Source organism: Schistocerca gregaria, chromosome 4 (assembly GCF_023897955.1).
Source record: "Schistocerca gregaria isolate iqSchGreg1 chromosome 4, iqSchGreg1.2, whole genome shotgun sequence".
Classification (NCBI taxonomy): Eukaryota; Metazoa; Arthropoda; class Insecta; order Orthoptera; family Acrididae; genus Schistocerca; species Schistocerca gregaria.
In genome coordinates, this window is record NC_064923.1 from 193,845,778 (window position 1) to 193,864,056 (window position 18,279).

At 42.2% G+C, this 18,279-nt stretch overlaps 1 protein-coding gene and 1 non-coding gene across 3 annotated transcripts in view; one reads left to right on the forward strand and one right to left on the reverse strand.

Moving 5' to 3' along the window:
* The window catches only part of LOC126267068 (muscle, skeletal receptor tyrosine protein kinase-like), a 590,423-nt gene that overhangs the window by 33,644 nt on the left and 538,500 nt on the right, over positions 1–18,279 (forward strand). The gene's annotated exons all lie outside the window — the stretch shown is intronic.
* Positions 187–261, reverse strand: Trnat-ugu (transfer RNA threonine (anticodon UGU)). The gene has a single exon. It is a non-coding gene; the product is annotated as a tRNA-Thr (tRNA).

Consider the following 18,279-nt stretch of genomic DNA (forward strand, 5'->3'; position numbering starts at 1 on the left):
CAGCGATATATTCATTTACAAGTGTGTATGAGTCATGCGAAAGTGTGCGCTGCTGTCACATATACAGTACGCCACTGGAGCTCTGACACCGAGCGTCGCGTGGCAGCGTTTAAGACAATGAAATTAGAATTATATTAATACCTACAGCTGCTAACGGGCGTTTATATATATCAACGGGGACAGGTGTGCCTCTACCGGGACTCGAACCCAGGATCTCCTGCTTACAAAGCAGACACTCTATCCATCTGAGCCACGGAGGGCACAGAGAATATTGCGACTGCAGGGACTATCTCGCGTACGCCTCCCGCGAGACCTACATTCTCACCTCTTATGTCCACACACTACATTCGTAGTGTCCCACCTCAACACACTCATTACCCGTGGAAGACAATCCTATCAAGTCCCGTAAGAGTTCGGGGAATATGTGTGCATCTGCACAGAAGAAGGAGGTCAGGGCCGGTATTGCCAGAACTATATACTTATATGGATATGGTATCTGTTCTTTCGGACACGACAGCGGTTGCATGGTTCAAATGGATCGCAGTGATTTAACATGCCTCTGCAGATAACGTGTGGCACGTCTTGTTTTCTGTCCTATGACTTGTTTGATGCAGTTCTCCAAGCTTGTCTACACTGCACTAGTTTCTCCAACTCTGCGTGGATTCTGCAACCTATATTCACTTGAACCAGTTTACTGTATTAAGTCCTTGGAATCCCTCTATAATTTTTACCCCACACACTTCCCTACATCACCTGTTACCAATTTGTTAATATCCCTGGAATGTGGCGTGTGCGCTGTAACAAGCATCACGTTTTTACGACAGGTGTAAGTTTGTTGACGCCAGATGAAGAATTTCAGGGTGTCCGCTTTTCTGTCTCTCTTCTGTAGCTGATTGTCGTGTGTGTGTGTGTGTGTGTGTGTGTGTGTGTACACGTGTACGTGTTTTACAGATATGCCACGTATGCTAATTTGACATATGAGAATTTTTAAAAAATAAAACATAAAACCTCGGATAACGTAAACGTATATCACGTATGTTTCGCTGCCACTGTAACTTAAAACTTTGAATGATATTCCAGTCAGATTTTCGGAATAGATAATATAGCATACACAAATTTAATTAAGCATTTCCTAATAATCAGACGATGCCTTTGAGAGATATGTGTGCGGATCTGACTGAATGAGAAATTCTTTTTTTTTTAGATAGAGCGTAAATTTCAACCGTATGTGGAGTTAGTTCGTTTCCACTGTAGTATAAAGCTTTGAACGATACTGCTGTCAGATTTTCCGAACCAATATTGGATACTTGAATTGATTTATGAATTTCCTGAAAAGCAGACGATGTATGTGAGAGAATTACTGACCGAAAGAAACTTCCTAGAGAACGATACTACTTGCAGTCAGTGATCGTAACCAATCAGTTTTGTTAAAGTCACCTGTTTCCGGTGGATGTGGACATCTTCAGATCCAAAGAGAGGAAAGAAAATTTAATGTAAGAACAATGTTACGTTTTCTTCCGCTTATACAGAGATGTGTCATCGTACATGGAACAGTTTAGGTTACATCATAATTTGACAAATGCAATGTTTCTCACCAGATGAATGCACCATTTTAGGGACTGCGTGAAGAAGCCACATAGTTATTAATTCTGGGGAAAATTTTCGTAATTACTTTGGTTTGTTTTTTAAAACCTTAGGCTACCTGTTCTCGAGGTTTATTTTTAAAACACATGTATTTTCTGCTTCTACATCCTCACCTTTTTTGTTCTGGGTAATGGAAGCTGGAAGATAATCTGCTGCAAGTGGCAGACGCCGGAAATTAATCCCCTAACCCTTCTCCACAGCTACCGCTCCTCCGCTCCCCTCCCCTCCCCTTCCCTTCCTACCCCTTTAGATTATAATTATTTCTGTTAAAAATATAGAGATAAAATTTCGGTGGCAGCGGTTGCACGGGTTAATATATACAGCAACTACCATGACATGCTCTCTGGCTGTAACTTTTGCTCGAGATTTTCGTGTATTTGAAAAAAAAATATCACACATTTAGTTGGCCTAACGGAATCGTTTGTTTTAGCCTCAACCAAAGATGGGGGACGTTACAAGCCTCACTGGAGGAGGACGTTTCATCATCTGTCAGGGGCGAAGCAGAAGCTTCTTTGTTGGAGCTAACATTCCAAAACTCCGAAAATGTGACAGCAAAACTTTAAACTTCAGAGACATTCCGAAAATGAAGCTTGACTCGAACCTTGAATCAAAAATGACAGTGAGCGAGAGTGAGGTTTAGGTGTCTTCCAAGGAGATTGTAGCTATTTTAATACCCAACAAAAGGACTCATAATTTTGTTGTACCCAACATTGTTCAAAATTTGAGCATGTTAGGCTGTGCAGAATCAGACAGGAAAGGAATACGTGGAAAACACCGACATGAAAGGACAGGATGATCTGTTAAGACATCAGGGAATAACTTCCATGGTGCCAGAGGAAGCTGTAGAGAGTAAAAACTGTAGAGGAAGATAGATACTGGAACACATCCAACAAATAATTGAAGACATACGTTGCAAGTCCTACTCTAAGATGAGAAGATTGGCACAGGAGAAGAATTCGTGGTGGGCCGCATCAGACCAGTCGGAAGACTGATTACTCAGAAAAAAAGGCTGCGATAACCTTTATGATTCGCATTTGGAACAGCCGCTTTGATTTACCCCCAAAAACTTGGGACAAGTTTAGTGCTTTAGTGAAGAACTCAGATTGACGCAAAGACGGTATGAAAACTGCCTGGAGTACCTATATGATGAGAGCCTACAGTTGATCGTTTCACCGAGACATTCAATAGGAAATTCACTGGAGAAAAAGCTATATTATATGCTCCAAGGCGAAGAAAGAAACATAATAAAATGAGCAGCTACACTATTTGATATAAACTGTGTGTACACCTCCACAGCAACGTGGAACGGACCACTAGTAGTCACGACAGGTTGACCCGCCAGTATAAAAGGAGGAGGGGTCTATTGTGTTGTTAGAAGAGAAGTACACACATTAGAAAAAATCTTGCATCACACCGGTTCCTAAAATCACAGACACAGTCCCTTTGATTGTTGAGAAATGTCACTAGACCCGCCCAAATATGTAAACAACCAGTCATTTCACCAGGAAGGAGGTACACGGCTCGTGTTGTTGTAGTTCAACCATGCCTAGACGGTCAGTACTGCGTATGACATGCCTCGCTCACGCCACCAAAGGGCAGTGGATGTTGAGCTGTTGAGCTATCTGTTGAGCGGAATGTCGTTACACGTATTGCCAAATGCACTGAGGTTGACGGACATCATTTTCAGCATTTATTGCATTAATGTGATATTTACAGGTAATGACGCTGTAGGCCGGCCGGAGTGGCCTAGCGGTTCTAGGCGCTACAGTCTGGAACCGCGCGACCGCTATGGTCGCAGGTCCGAATCCTGCTTCGGGCATGGATGTGTGTGATGTCTTCAGGTTAGTTAGGTTTAATTAGTTCTAAATTCTAGGCGACTGATGACCACAGAAGTTGGCGCATAGTGCTCAGAGCCATTTGAACCACTTTTTGACGCTGTAACAGCATGCGTTCTCAGAAATGATAAGTTCACAAAGTTACATGTATCACATTGGAACAACCGAAATAAAATGTTCAAACCTACCTATGTTCTGTATTTTAATTTAAAAAACCCACCTGTTACCAACTGTTCGTCTAAAATTGTGAGACTCATGTTTGTGAGTATTACAGCGCCATCTATCACTAGGCGAAAAAAGTGGTCCAACTAAAACATTCATATTTCTTTACGTACTACACGAATATGGAATAAAAATAGGGGTTGCTATTTTTAAAAAACGCAGTTGACATCCGTTTGACCTATGGCAGCGTGGCGGCCAGTGTCGCCAAGCGGTTCTAGGCGCTTCAGTCTGGAACACGCGACTGCTACGGTCGCAGGTTCGAATCCTGCCTCGAGCATGGTTGTGTGTGACGTCCTTAGGTTAGTTAGGTTTAAGTAGTTCTAAGTTGTAGGAGACTGATGAGCTCAGCAGTTAAGTCCCACAGTGCTCAGAGCCATTTGAACCTATGGTAGCGCCTTCTAGCGGGCCAACCATACCACCATCTGGTTTTGCCCGTTCAAGCTAGACAAGTTTTGTTCTTTGTAGTTTTTTCGTTTGACGCTTATTTCGTGAGATATTTGGCCCGGTCACGATCAATAGACCACCCTTTATATGTGTTGCCGACCGGAGTGTCGTATGCTGCATGTTTACATACCTCTGTACGCCTATAGCCGTTTCTTTGGCGCTTCTGTGCCGGCCGGAGTGGCCGAGCGGTTCTAGGCGCTACAGTCTGGTACTGCGCGACCGCTACGGTCGCAGATTCGAATCCTGCCTCGGGAGTGGAAGTGTGTGATATCCTTAGGTTAGTTAGGTTTAAGTGGTTTTAAGTTCTAGGGGACTGATGACCTCAGCAGTTAAGTCCCATAGTGCTCAGAGCCATTTGAACCATTTATTTAGCGCTTCAGTCTATATCTTTGTCGCACCTAAATTTTGCAGAGCAATGTATGTGGAAGCTAAAAAAGGTGTGGGAGAGGAGTGAAACGCGGTTGTTGTAGGTACGCTATGCTCGTTGTTGTAATGGACCGGACTGCAGTAGAATTCCTTGGAGACAGGTGGTCATTCCTGGCCAGTGTCCCGCTCCGGTAACAGCGGTCGCCACTTACCAGACCGCGGCTCCCTGTTAGCGATCTGCAACTTGTCGACAAGCGACCGGCGGAAGAGATAGCGGCGCCCCGGAGCCACTGCGCCTGGTGTCTTCTGGCACGTTGCGACATACGTCAGCGGGCCGCTGCTCCTCACTGCACTGCCTCGTCTTTACGCTAGTCCGGGCGAGTATGCAAAGCAGCAGCCACGACGGAGCAGAGCATAAACTACTCTCGTTCGGAGTCGGTGACGGCCGGTAGCGCCCCGTCTACAGCTAGCGTTGTCGGCCGAGTGCTGATTGCTACCGTGGAGGGGAGAGTTTGGAAGAGACCAGACCACAATTACCATTAGGCGCTCTTGTCAGCGCCACGGGCCGAACAGTCCGGCGCTGACGTACCGTTTGTTTCAACACGCGCCTCGTGTCACTGAACTGGGACGTGCACGCCCCTTATTCAAATGAGCACCTCGACAACAGCCGACTGGTCACTACCTGAAACAGTGCTGTTACAGCTGCATTTACTGCCACACTCGGCGACGAACTGTTATGTCTCTCGTGATCATTACTGCGTGTTCCCTTTTATGTTGCTAATATTTTTCAGTGTTAAATTGCAAGATGAATCGGTATGAGCGTAGCATGAGACACTTGTCTGTCCAAGACAGGGCGAAGGGCCACACCAGTCGTAAATTTTAATCTGCGTACTGTAGATTGAGTTCACCTGTTATACAGCTATCTTCAGGACAATTATATCCAAGTTAAGATGACTCATCTTAAATAAACCGGTACAAATTACAACACTGACATTACGGATAACGATCAATACACCACTTGCAATTGGAGCAATGCAGTTACATTTATGTTAGTGCACAACAATTTTACATTTGACTTGCCGATTTGTAGTGATCATAACAGTGGTAAGTGTATATGCAATGCGATACAACTTGCAACACTGATGAACAGTACATCGTAATATTTTAAAGCATAAGATCCGGTGAAATGCATTATTAGGCATCTTGCATGGTGAGTTTTCTTCAGTTATTACTCAATAATCGCTTGAGCAAGAGTAAGCCACTGCTTTCTTGGATGAATTACGTTCCTTTAAGTTAAAAAAAAAAAGTTCAAATGTATGTAAAATCTTATGGGACTTAACTGCTAAGGTCATCAGTCCCTAAGCTTACACGCTACTTAACCTAAATTATCCTAAGGACAAACACAAACATCAATGCCCGAGGGAGGATTCGAACCTCCGCCGAGACCCGCCACACAGGTTTCTTTAAGTTCCTTCCAATCAATCTCAGCCAGACATTCAATTATTTTACAGTCTGTTTTTGTGATTATTTCACTTAGGTTGCTGCAGATGGTTGCTCCTACGTATTTTACGGTAGTTGTTGTTACGACTGATCGTCGTCAATAGTGTGATCGTACAGTATCAGATTTCTTCGCTTGTAACTATGTACTCTGCAGGTTTTCCTGTAATTCGCCACAATCTCACAATCTTCTGCTGTTTCTGCCTTCATTTAGGCAACCGCTATCATCTATGAACAGCGTTATAGAGTATCCTATGTTCTCCATTGCTTCATATACATGGATTGTAGACAGCAATGGTCCTATCAGACTTCCCTTAGATACTCATGTAAATACTTTTACGTCTGTATATTTCATTGCGTTAACAGCGACGTGTTGAATTATGTGCGCAATGAAGTTCTGGATCCATTCATATATCTGTTACGATACTCGGTAACCAATATATATAGACGACCATCCAGAAGTCAAGAAACACGGCATCAACCTGAGCGCACATGTCTACAGCGCACTGGATGTGATAGGCCAGTGGGTCCTCTGAGAGGTAAAATGAAATTTTCTGAGGGGTAAAAACTAAACGAACCAGTTCTGTTTGGTAAAAGAGTACATCGTCCATTGTGGGCTGTATTGTGTTTTATTGAACTCTTGCTATTAGCTAATTTCTGCAGTGAGCCATTATCAGGAACATTTGGTATGTCATGTATAACGTATCGTGCTCATCACACAATGAGCACGAAATTAATACATGGCATAGCAAATGTGTTTAATAATTAAATTGAAACAAATGATCCCTCGGTCATAATTATTTTTAGTCTTATTGACCAGGTTTCAACACTTCTAAGAGTGCCTTCATCAGAATTAAATAATTAAAACCTGTGGCTGTACAGGTACGAGCAGCCCATAGTGGCTCGCTTTCACTTATTCCCTTTTACATATTTTGTGACTAAAGTCCTTCTGGCCTGGTAATTATTTTATATGTTACATGTAAGTACTGCCTCTTCTTTTATTGTTAGTCAGTACTTACACTTTTTATATAAAAAATGTCTTTTCCTATAAATTTGTAACTATGTTATAGGTCATTTTAATTGTTTTAATTCTGATCAAGGTACTCTTAGAAGTGTTGAAACCTGGTCAATAAGACTAAAAACAATTGTGACTGAGGGCTCATTTGTTTAACTTTTAATTTAGAAACGATCACTGAACCAAGCAGCCATGTTTAAAACTTTGCTTGATAATGGTTCACTGCCAAAATTAGCTAACGACAAGAGTTTAATAAAACGAGCACATTTGCTTTGTCATGTATAATTTATCGTGCTCAGCACACAATGAGCAGGATATGTAATACACGGCATAGTAAATGTGCTTGATAATGGCTCACGGTTGAAATTAGCGTATAGCACGATTTTAATAAAGCACTATACAGCCTGTAACGGTCAGTGTATTTTATTAGAAACATGGAGGCTATGTATCCCCACGGAAGCTAAAATATTCTGTTTCAGTCAATAAACTAAAGTATTTTCAAATGGTCATTACTATTATCACAATAATAAGTATCTAATATTGATTATATAAATTATCAGTGGTCTCTTTTCGTTAATCCGATGGAGGTTACAGTTTCCTCACATAGTCCACCCACTGCACACATACGTTGTCCTTCGTCCCGTATATCGCTGGTTACAAAAATGAGACATATACGTACCAAATAGCTCATGAAAATATCTTCTCCAAATTGTAGATAGTAATTGCAGTAGTCCAGAAATTGCTTCATTACTCGCCTCGAGACACATATATGAATTTATTGACACACAATACTGCAGTAACTAGATAAGAACTGCTACACTACTGTACATATTATTATTATTATTAATATTATCATTACTAATAGTGGTTGTGGTCAGACACAAAGCATTAACAACCTGAAGTCTTCTAATTTCTGTCGGTTCAGAAGTGGTGCAATCAAATGATTTACGAAGAGTAAGTGTAGCGCAAACATTTGTTTCGTTGATTTTAAATGGGGCTGCACATGTGCACCTCAAGCGAGTGCCGCAGTGGATAGGAGTAATGCACGGGAAGTATGTTTTCTAACAAGTGTTCAAATGGCTCTGAGCACTATGGGACTTAACTGCTGACGTCATCAGTACCCTGGACTTAGAACTACTTAAACCTAACTAACCTAAGGACATCACACACATCCATGTCCGAGGCAGGATTCAAACCTGCGACCGTAGCGGTCGCGCGGTTCCAGACTATAGCGCCTAGAACCGCTCGGTCACTCCGGCCGGCGTAACAAGTGTCTACATCACTGTCAATAGTTATTTGTGAGTAGTACTTGCGATGTTCTGTGAATTTCTTTGTCAGTCATTCGAACACACAAACAAACAAACAAAATATCATTCATCTTTCATTATTTTAAAAATAGAAGTGTTCCGAGAAACGTCTTCCGTTCTACAGTTTAGTAATGTGCTAAAGCTGGTAATAATGTGGGGGAGAGGCGAGGCCACAGACAGCACGAGAGAGAGAAGGTGAGGGTGCAACCTAATGATTAATTGCACTCAGGGGTAGTGGTCAAAGAAACATTGGGAATGACTCCAGTAGACGAAAAGAGTGAGCTGAATTTCGCAAGATCTCTGTTTATGTAATCAGACCTGATTAGGAACCCTAACATTCAAGCTGTACAGAAGATTATGTCGCACTAGTGTTTTATACGCCGTCTCCTTTACGGATGGGGAATACAGCTACCCAAAGTTCTCCCAATGAAACGAAATCGACCATTCGCCTTCCTACCTACTTGCAGTGGGCCCTTGATTAATTAGGAGACTGAAAGAGTTAGATACGGGTCACAACACGAATTTTTTATCGAGTTACAGAAATGGATTGGCAGCAGCCTTCACTGACGTTGCATCAAACAAAGAAACACAGCGTCCTTAATAGAGACCTGACCCAGAAATTAATAATATCTACACGAACTGTGAGTAACTGCAAGAAGCCACGTGTCAAGGGTGAAGCGCGTTCGCGATGTCGTCATCTCGAGGCAGCCGGCACTCCGGATGCACCTAACAGAATAAGGAATGAGGAAATGAAGCTAGTGGCGGCTGCGCTCCCCGGTTTTTATGGTGCCGGAATAGCTGCACTTCAGTGAATTTCCCTACCTAAAAAATAGAACCGATGCCAACACAGTGGGAGGAGCACATCCCGGGCACTACCTGCTAATGCCTAGGAAACAGACCACGTCTTTTGCTGACGAGGGTTTTAAATTCCAATCAGTTCCAACTGTCAAAAAACGGTCATTACTCTACTGCTGTACCCCCACAAGAAGAGAAATGCACCTGTAGCTATTAGGAATTCGGTTAATCACTTGTAATTAAAGAATTGTCGCTGTGATCGATAAAATCGTCGCGTCTGTCGAGACTAGAGTTAATGACTGTTAAATCACCTCACACTTTTTCCCACTAGACAGAGAGATAGTCACTCACCTGCAGATGTACAGCCCGTTCACAGCGTGGCCGCCGGATTCTTCTGCTACTGGCGAGGTGTGTTGTTGCATAGTTTTGACTGGAATGAATAGAAAGCAGAGAGGGGAAGTTACAGCCAGAGGTCTTTTTACACTTTAATTTGAAAACATATAATAGCGAAAGAGAACACAATTTGAAGTAACCCTGTTACAAAAGTCGTCACAGCGTCATCACAAATATTGACTGCGAGCTTTCATCCTACTGTAGGCTAGGAAATGTACAAGAATAAACGCCAAGGAAGCAATAAAATTGAGAACTACGAAGGCTTATAGTCATTTTCCCCACTCTATTTGTGATTGGAACATGAAAAGAAATATGTTACAAGGTATTCTCCGCCATGAACCTTACGGTGGCTTCCGAGTATGTACGTACATGTAAATTTAGGTGTAAATCTAGATGTAAGTGTACGAATCCGATGCTTTCCACGGTCGAGACAGAGAAGGAAGTTAATTTAAATCTGAGCGCTGTGTTAATTTTACTAGTCCTGTAGACGGTAGCCCCAACAACGGCGAAGTGACCTGTGGCTTCATCGCTGTGGTACTACCTACGTACTTGAACGAAGATCAAGTGGGATATCACCCAAGAGTGTGCGAAGTATGTCTCCCAGAAACACTTCTACGCTGGCGAGAGAGTGGAAATGACTATGAGGATTCTTCGTTGGTCATAGTAAATGCAAGCGGCAGGAGATGAAATGCAAAACCAGAAACAGTAGCAGCTTGGTGTAAATTACTACATTACTGCTAACTGAGTCACGGTTGTAGAGACGCGCATGATACTTCACGTAACGGTGCCTGAGCATCCACCGGAGTAGGTGCAAGATCCCGATCATATTTATGACGCCCAATAGAACGTCTTTTTCCATACCAACCAGCATGGATTTCAAAAACATAGATCACGTCAAAGCTCATCCGCACTTTTTTTCGAAATAGAAAGCTATGTATCAAGGCAATCAGATAGATGGAGTATTTCTCGGTTTCCGAAAAGCATTTTACTCAGTACCACACTTATGCCTACTTCCATTTACAATCGTCAGGGATTAGGCGAAATTTGTGACTGTACTGGGATTTCTTCATAGGGAGGATACAGCATGTTATCTTGGATAGAGAATCATCGGCGGATGTGGAGTAACTTCGAATGTACCCCTTCCTGTTCACGTTCTATAGCCATGATCTTGCGGACAATATTAATAGTAGCTTCAGCATTATTGCAGATGATGGAGTTATCTATAATGAGGTACTGTCTAAAAGAAACTGCACAAATATTCAGTCAGACGTTCAAAAGATTTCAAAGTGGTACAAAGATTGGGAACTTGCATTAAATGTTCAGAAATATAAAACTGTGAGCTTCATATATCGAAGAAACATAGTATCCGCTGAATATTATGTTAGTCATTCATAGTTTAGTAGGGATATGGAACGATCACATACTCATGCATAAAGGATGCTGCAGACATGGGTTTATTGGTAGGATACTAGGGAAATGTAGTGAGTCCACAAAGGAGATTGCTTTCAAATCATTCGTGCCACCCATCCTAGAATATTGCGCAACAGTGCGGGACCCGAACAAGAGTTCTAGCAATAAATATTGGACGAACTCAGAGAAGGGCAGCATTCATGGTCAGAGGTTTCCTGGACCACGGGAAGACCATCGTTGTAGTGGACACGGGACAGCGGCTGATGATGTAAGTAAAGAAAGCGTGGCCCCACAGTCTTATCAAAGAAATTTATTTCAAACGACTAGTTTGATACGGCTGTGTTGGTGAGTCTTCTTTACCTTGTCACAGAGATAATGAAAGAACTGAACTCGAAGACTCTTGAAGATAAACGGAAAAAATCGCAAGAAAGTCTACTAAGTGCCGGACGGCTTTAAATAACGACTATGGGAATATGCTACAACACCCCACTTAAAGTTCACGTACGGATCTCAAGATTAGTTTAGTTACAGCACCCACAGAGGGATTTAAACAATCATTTGTGGCTCTATACGTGAATGGGATGGGGAAATCCCTACTGATACTATGGGACGTATCCACTGCTATGCATTTCACAGTAATTCACAGTGCATAAATGAAGATGTAGATAGCAAATGGAAGCTACACGAAACTGCTTCCAAAGTTTCACTAGCTACGACTTTGAACAGTGAGCCTGAAAGTGTAGACAAAATTTATTTTATTTCCGTCTATGATCACAAAATTGTTTGAACTTTAGATTACTTGTTTCGCTCAGCAATGACATTCTTCAGATCTGTTTCAACTCGTGTCCTAATATAATGAAGTCATAGTGGCATCGTGTATATTTTTTGTCGACACCGCCTCTGTTCATTATATTAGGACATGTTTTAAAGCAGATCCGAAGATGCTCATTGATGAGCGAAACGTAATCTAAGGACCAAACGATTTTGTGATCGTAGATGGAAATAATAGAAATTTAAGCTTCCCAAGTGATGGAACAACTACGTACAACTGGGCTGAGAGCTGGTTCAAATGTTTCAAATGACTCTGAGCACAATGGGACTTAACTTCGATCATGAGTCCCCTAGAACTTAGAACTACTTAAACCTAACTAACCTAAGGACATCACACACATCCATGCCCGAGGCAGGATTCGAACCTGCGACCGTAGCGGTCACGCGGTTCCAGGCTGAAGCGCCTAGAACCGCTCGACCACACCGGCCGGCTTGAGAGCTTGTCTCCGGAGCTTTTGGTACCACAAGCACCTCCCCACAATGACGTCAACGATACATTATAAGGTGCCACAAGCCAACATAATTGCAGGGGAAGGAATTAATGTCCCGGAGTGGAGACGCGGGTTGACGTTTGGATATTAGGTTACCGGGCCTCTTTGAGCGCCAACTCTACGAAGCAAGAGGCGAATGGTGTTCCAGAGCGACCGCTTTCTCTCTAGGTATATTTGAGTTTACGGTTACAATTTTTTTGACATCCCACCATCTCGAGGAAATTTAATATTAATCAAATGGTAAACAGGAAAAATAGTTAGAAACCTCGACATGAAGGTCTGCTTTGAAGACATGACCTCGGTTTGGTTTGAGTGGGTGAAAAACTTATGTTTGATGGTCAAAACGAATGATTAAATTAAGGAACTTTTAAATTCATTAAACTAATCAACTAATAGGTCCGTGTAAGGCATCAACTTATTAACCAAGTCTTTCTTGCAACAGAAATGTGAATCAGTAATCAGATTATTAACTGAATTAATTTTATATCACACTCACTCTTTGTTTCTCGCACTGGAATGGTCAGTATCTGTGGCCACACCATGTGCCGTTTCTACGGGTTAGAAGCCGTCTCAGACTTAATGTAATCTTTAATGGACAGTGCCATTTTGAGGAAATTATCCATTTTCCCCCCCGAAATTCTGTTCCGGATTTTAGTTTCTCAGTACTTTATAGGGTTTTCTTTATTCTGGGCTGCTTTTGATTGAAGTTTATATAAAGAGATTTGAAATTTAGATTTGAAATTTAAGGAAGCTCGCAATAAAATTAACAGTTTTACAAGGATTTCAGCTGTGGGTGGATAATGAGAATGGAATCCATAATCTGTAATGAAATGGATAGCTTATTTACTATCAACTGTCTCTTAGATAGAATCCTTGTGTGGATTCACAAATGGCGAGTGTGGGGAGCCTCATTGCCTTGCTCGTAAATACCTGCATCCGATGTTCCCTGAAAAATTCACGGTACTGACGGTCATATTCCGCGACTAGCTCGTGAACCTCATCTCATTGCACATCATTTCTTCTTGTTGGGCCGCGTGAAAAATCTTTTGTACGAGACACCCGTAAAGAATGGAGAGGATCTGAGAAAAATCCGCGCACAATGTGGCATTGTTCGAACGCTACGGGAATGGGCGAATGGGCACAACAGCACTTTGTGCAGCAACGGTATCACAAATATTCAAACGGATAAATGTAGTTATGTGCCTTGATTAGACACTATATGTTCCAACTTTGTGAAGTGCTAGCTGAATAATCAGCAATTATGACAAGAACGCCGCCAATACTCAAAAGCAGTTTATGTCCCCAGAACCAAGGGAAAGCTGAAGTTAATGCTGAAAATTGGATGATGCCTTCTGTTTCGCAGGCAGGCACTACTCTTGTGTTGAAACACGTATCACCCACTATAATCTCAGCACACTCTCTCAAAAATGTGTTGATGCTGTCGATTCGGAAGAAGGAAGCTTATGATTTCAGTTGTTGTCGACGGGGAGGTGATAAGAAATAGAACAAAAGCGCGAGTTGTACAAGGATAGCGTAAGATATCGGCCGTAAATTGCAAAGGAACAGTTTCACTATTTGTCCAATGTAGTTCAGGGAAACCACGGAAAATCTTAATCTCTGCTACTGAACCCTGAATGCAGGCGGTTCATTGTCTTAACCACTGACATTTCTGGGTGAACGAACTGAATTTGAAACTATTAGCTAAGTGAACTTCCTAATCTATCCGTAGAGTTCCCCTCGATGATTCAATTGCTAAAACATTCCTCACACAAAGTAGATGATCAAATTCAGTTAGTAAAAACCTTAGTGTCGAATACTGCAGAAATAGGTCCCAAAGTTACATGCATAGTCGTAATATAAATTGTAGAGGCCATAAAATTCATGCTGTCGCTTTATATTAATTTTGTTGTTAGAGTGCTTAATCCACAGTGCTTGATCCACAGCTAACACACTTGCTCACAGAATTCTGTGATTCCGGGACATTTAACACCTATAACTTGCAAATAATCCTTGCGGTGGTTTGTGCATAAACGTTTCGGAAGAAATGAAGGACAGGCTGCAAGGACACCTGTTCCGGCACGAAATTGGACGTCGGCTACGGGTATCGATGCTGCAAACCTGTATTCTGAAGGTCGAACAGTAACTGCTGTCTTGATTTCTTAATCACGTGCCTTGCTATTTGTATCTCTGTAAATACTGGTTTCGCTTCACTTTATGACCAAATTTGCGATTTCGAATGAGAACTCTCTCATTTATGTTTTGATCCAGGATAAATACCATCTCATTTATCGTAAAAGACTTTGAGCTTGTGTAAAATGTCATGGCCAAATTTTTAAAACATTTCTGTGTAAGCCTATGGATTGGTGAAGACGAAAACAGGCTAAATTTCCTGACAATCGACTTCTCCCTATCTTAACGCTTTTGGGATGATACGGAATGTTATCGAGAGTCAAAAGTACTCGAACGCTGCCTTTGTGTGTTTGAGCACTTACGGACTGCTGGTAAACACTTGTGAATCATTGTAGGATCATAACACTTGTGGTCGCATGATGTTTCCATGCAGTGGTGAACCTCTAGGTTTGCGAAATCAGTTGTCACTGGTCAATGGAAATGGTGTAGTGACGTACGTAACTGGATCTCAATTAACACCATAGGCAGGGACTGTAGTTAGTTGCCGGCCGGAGTGGCCGTGCGGTTCTAGGCGATACAGTCTGGAGCCGAGCGACCGCTACGGTTGCAGGTTCGAATCCTGCCTAGGGCATGGATGTGTGTGATGTCCTTAGGTTAGTTAGGTTTAATTAGTTCTAAGCTCTAGGCGACTGATGACCTCAAAAGTTTAGTCGCATAGCGCTCAGAGCCATTTTTTGTAGTTAGTTGTTGTTTTAGCTAAGTACATTAACGCTTGGTTTCATAAATAGCATTTATCAGTTACGGTTTTTCAGATAGATAAAATGAAGTGGTTTGGTTGAGCAGAATCACATCACCAATCATAGTGCACTATGTCGTCTCCGGATAAGAGCCCGCTGAAAACTGCTGCATCATGGACCTCCTCCTCACGTTAACTAGTTGGAAGCATGAATATGAGAAAAGAATTATCGTTCAGATATATTCGTCTGAATAGAAATAATGTTCAGCAATTCTTCATCAGATACGACACCGATATCTGACGTTGCAAACGAAATATTTTCCTGCATCTTAATGTGACTCTCCATAGTGACAGCAATCGCCGTCGTCGTCGTCACAGTCATCAAGACAGTTTAGTGGATCAATTGCAATGCCTGTCCCGGTATGACAGTTTGTTTCTCTCTATGCTGCCATACACCAAGAGTGAGAAAAGTTTGTTTTCTTGTGGATTCTCTATCTATTTACACTGCAGGTTTGATGCCTCTGTTTGTAATATATTTTTTGTCTAAGGAAATGAAAGTCTATCTTTCCTCTAATTTATCACTTATGTGGCCTCATTTGGAGCAGCTTTTACTCTGAATAGGAACATCTGGAATAGATCTTATTGATATCGCTCCGATGTCTTACTTTCACAGAACACCGGTTCTAATATCACACTGTCATTAAAAATTTTCTATTGGTTGCAGTCTTTCCCAGACAATGACACGAACTTCATGTTGCCGAGATTTTACGTTTGCGGTGTTTTGAATTTTTTTTTCTAGTAGGTTCAACTAATTGACTCTCAGAAGCTTTCACCATTGCCCAGTCGTCAGGTCTATAGTAAGTTTCCTCCTTCTAATTGATCCTGATGAGCAAGTTGACCTTTCATATTCTTGGCATACTCAAAGCGTTGACATACAAGGTGAACGTTGAAGGCTAGAGAGATAGTCGTGCCCGTAACTATACAAGGACATTTGCACATTCCTCCTCGTATTGGAGTGGACCGCAATGTACAATGGATGAGGGGAAGTACCACGGATTCCTCAGACCTTCCTCACGAAACGACTGTTATTCGGATTTCTAATCTCGTGATCTATGAAGCAAAACAATTCGACATTTACCTGTAATGGAAAACCGTCCATCGATATATCAGGTCTCGTGAAACACTAAACTAGTGCCTGTGGAAGCCCACTTGAGGCAGACAGTATCTCGCGCCCATCGGCCCCGACTGCACAGCGTCATTTCTGACACGGGATTTGGGTGGAGACCTCGACCTCTTGAGGCTGTCAATCAGTCTAAGGACTACCAGCTAGAAGATAGCGTCGTGCCTTGATATGAATTTTCCCTGCATTGAAAGAAGTTGGATTCACCCGACTTTCATCTCAGAATTGATGCCTGACCAAACAGCTGAAGCCGCTATCCGTCGTACTGTTTTACAATGGTTCTAACTTTTACCCTATGCACACCCTGGATTTAATGTACAAAAGCACTCTGTATTCGTTGATTATACCTGCGAGGCTGTTCACAGATGCTGCTGCTGTAGAGGGAAAAATCACAACGCTAGAAAATTTTAGCGAAATGTGGGAAGCTCTGCCGAAGAACAACGCTTGGTTGCGGTGGGGGGAGGGGGGGGGGGAGGGGGTGTTTGAAGTAGTAAGGTGTCGACGATATTGTTAACCAAGATATTAGCACCAAGTTTTTAATTAATTATATGACAAACATAAAAGTATTTTGCAAATATATTTATACATTTCATCACCAAAAACAAGTAGAACCTTCGGTTAGCTGAATTTATTAACAAACATTACCTCAGAATATAGTTGAGATTATTAAGCAACAAAAAACAATAAACGAATAATACTTCTGGTTCACTGATGTTGGTGTAACCAGTCGACTGGACAGGAAAAAAAATGGTTTACTATACCAGACGGAAGGCAACATAATTAAAAACAGCATTTAGACGTTTAAAACATCAGTTTAAAGACAGATCAAATCTGGCTACTAAAAAAACGGCATATACCCAAATATACGCTGAATAAAACTTTAAAATATTTAAAATCATAGCAGAATATAAACAAGGTAGCTATGGTTGTTGTTGTTGTGGTCTTCAGTCCAGAGACTGATTTGATGCAGCTCTCCATGCTACTCTATCCTGTGTAAATTTCTTCATCTCCCCGTACCTACTGCAACCTCCACGCTGTCCTCCAGTACTAAATACGTGATCCCTTGATGCCTCAGAAGATGTCCTACCAAACGATCCCTTCTTCTTGTCTAGTTGTGCCACAAATTTCTCTTCTCCCCAGTTCTATTCAGTACCTCCTCATTAGTTACGTGAGCTATGGCTAAAAGTTGTAAACTATATTCTGCTTTGGCAACAAACAATGATTATGTTACAAAATGATTCCATAGCTGAGCGACTGAAAAGGAATATCAGTACGTGACATCACTCAGGATAAAATGGCACTGGTGAACACAAACACGAAACGACAACCATGGCAGTACGTGTTCACCTGGCATGCACAGAGGTTAACCGGCCTACCCCGTCTTGACGGGAGCGGTTGGGCCAGCTTGACATTCGTGTGCAGGAGGAAGTGCAAAAAATGTCTCCACTCATGGGTTACATGTGCTACTCTGTCATTTCGCTCCCTGTTGTCGCCTAGCGGAAGAATACTACGGTACAAAGAAAGCCCACAGTCATATCAATGGGAAAATCTAACATTAAGTCATCTTGTGGCGTTTCAGTTCTTATGTCCGTGCTTGCCGTAGCAGTAACAGTTAAGTTCAATGCAGTCTCCGGTGGGATCCGAAAAAACAATGTTTAACATAAGGTTCTCACTAAAATTATTTTTATCAACCGTCCTGGTAGAAAGATTTCATAACTGTCGGTGTTGTGTGTCAATGTTAATGCACTCGGGCTCAGCCCGGCCAGGACTGCAGGAAGCGCAGCAGAAACAAAGGCATCAGGTAGAACCGCTCGTCCACAACAGGAAGCGATATGACAGAGTAGCACATCTAACCCATGACTGGAGACATTGTTCGCACTTCTTCTCGCACACGAATGTCAGGCGAGCCCCACCGCTCCGCCCAAGCCGGCGTAGGTCGGTTAACCCCAGGGCAAGGCAGGTGAACACACACTGCGAGTCTCA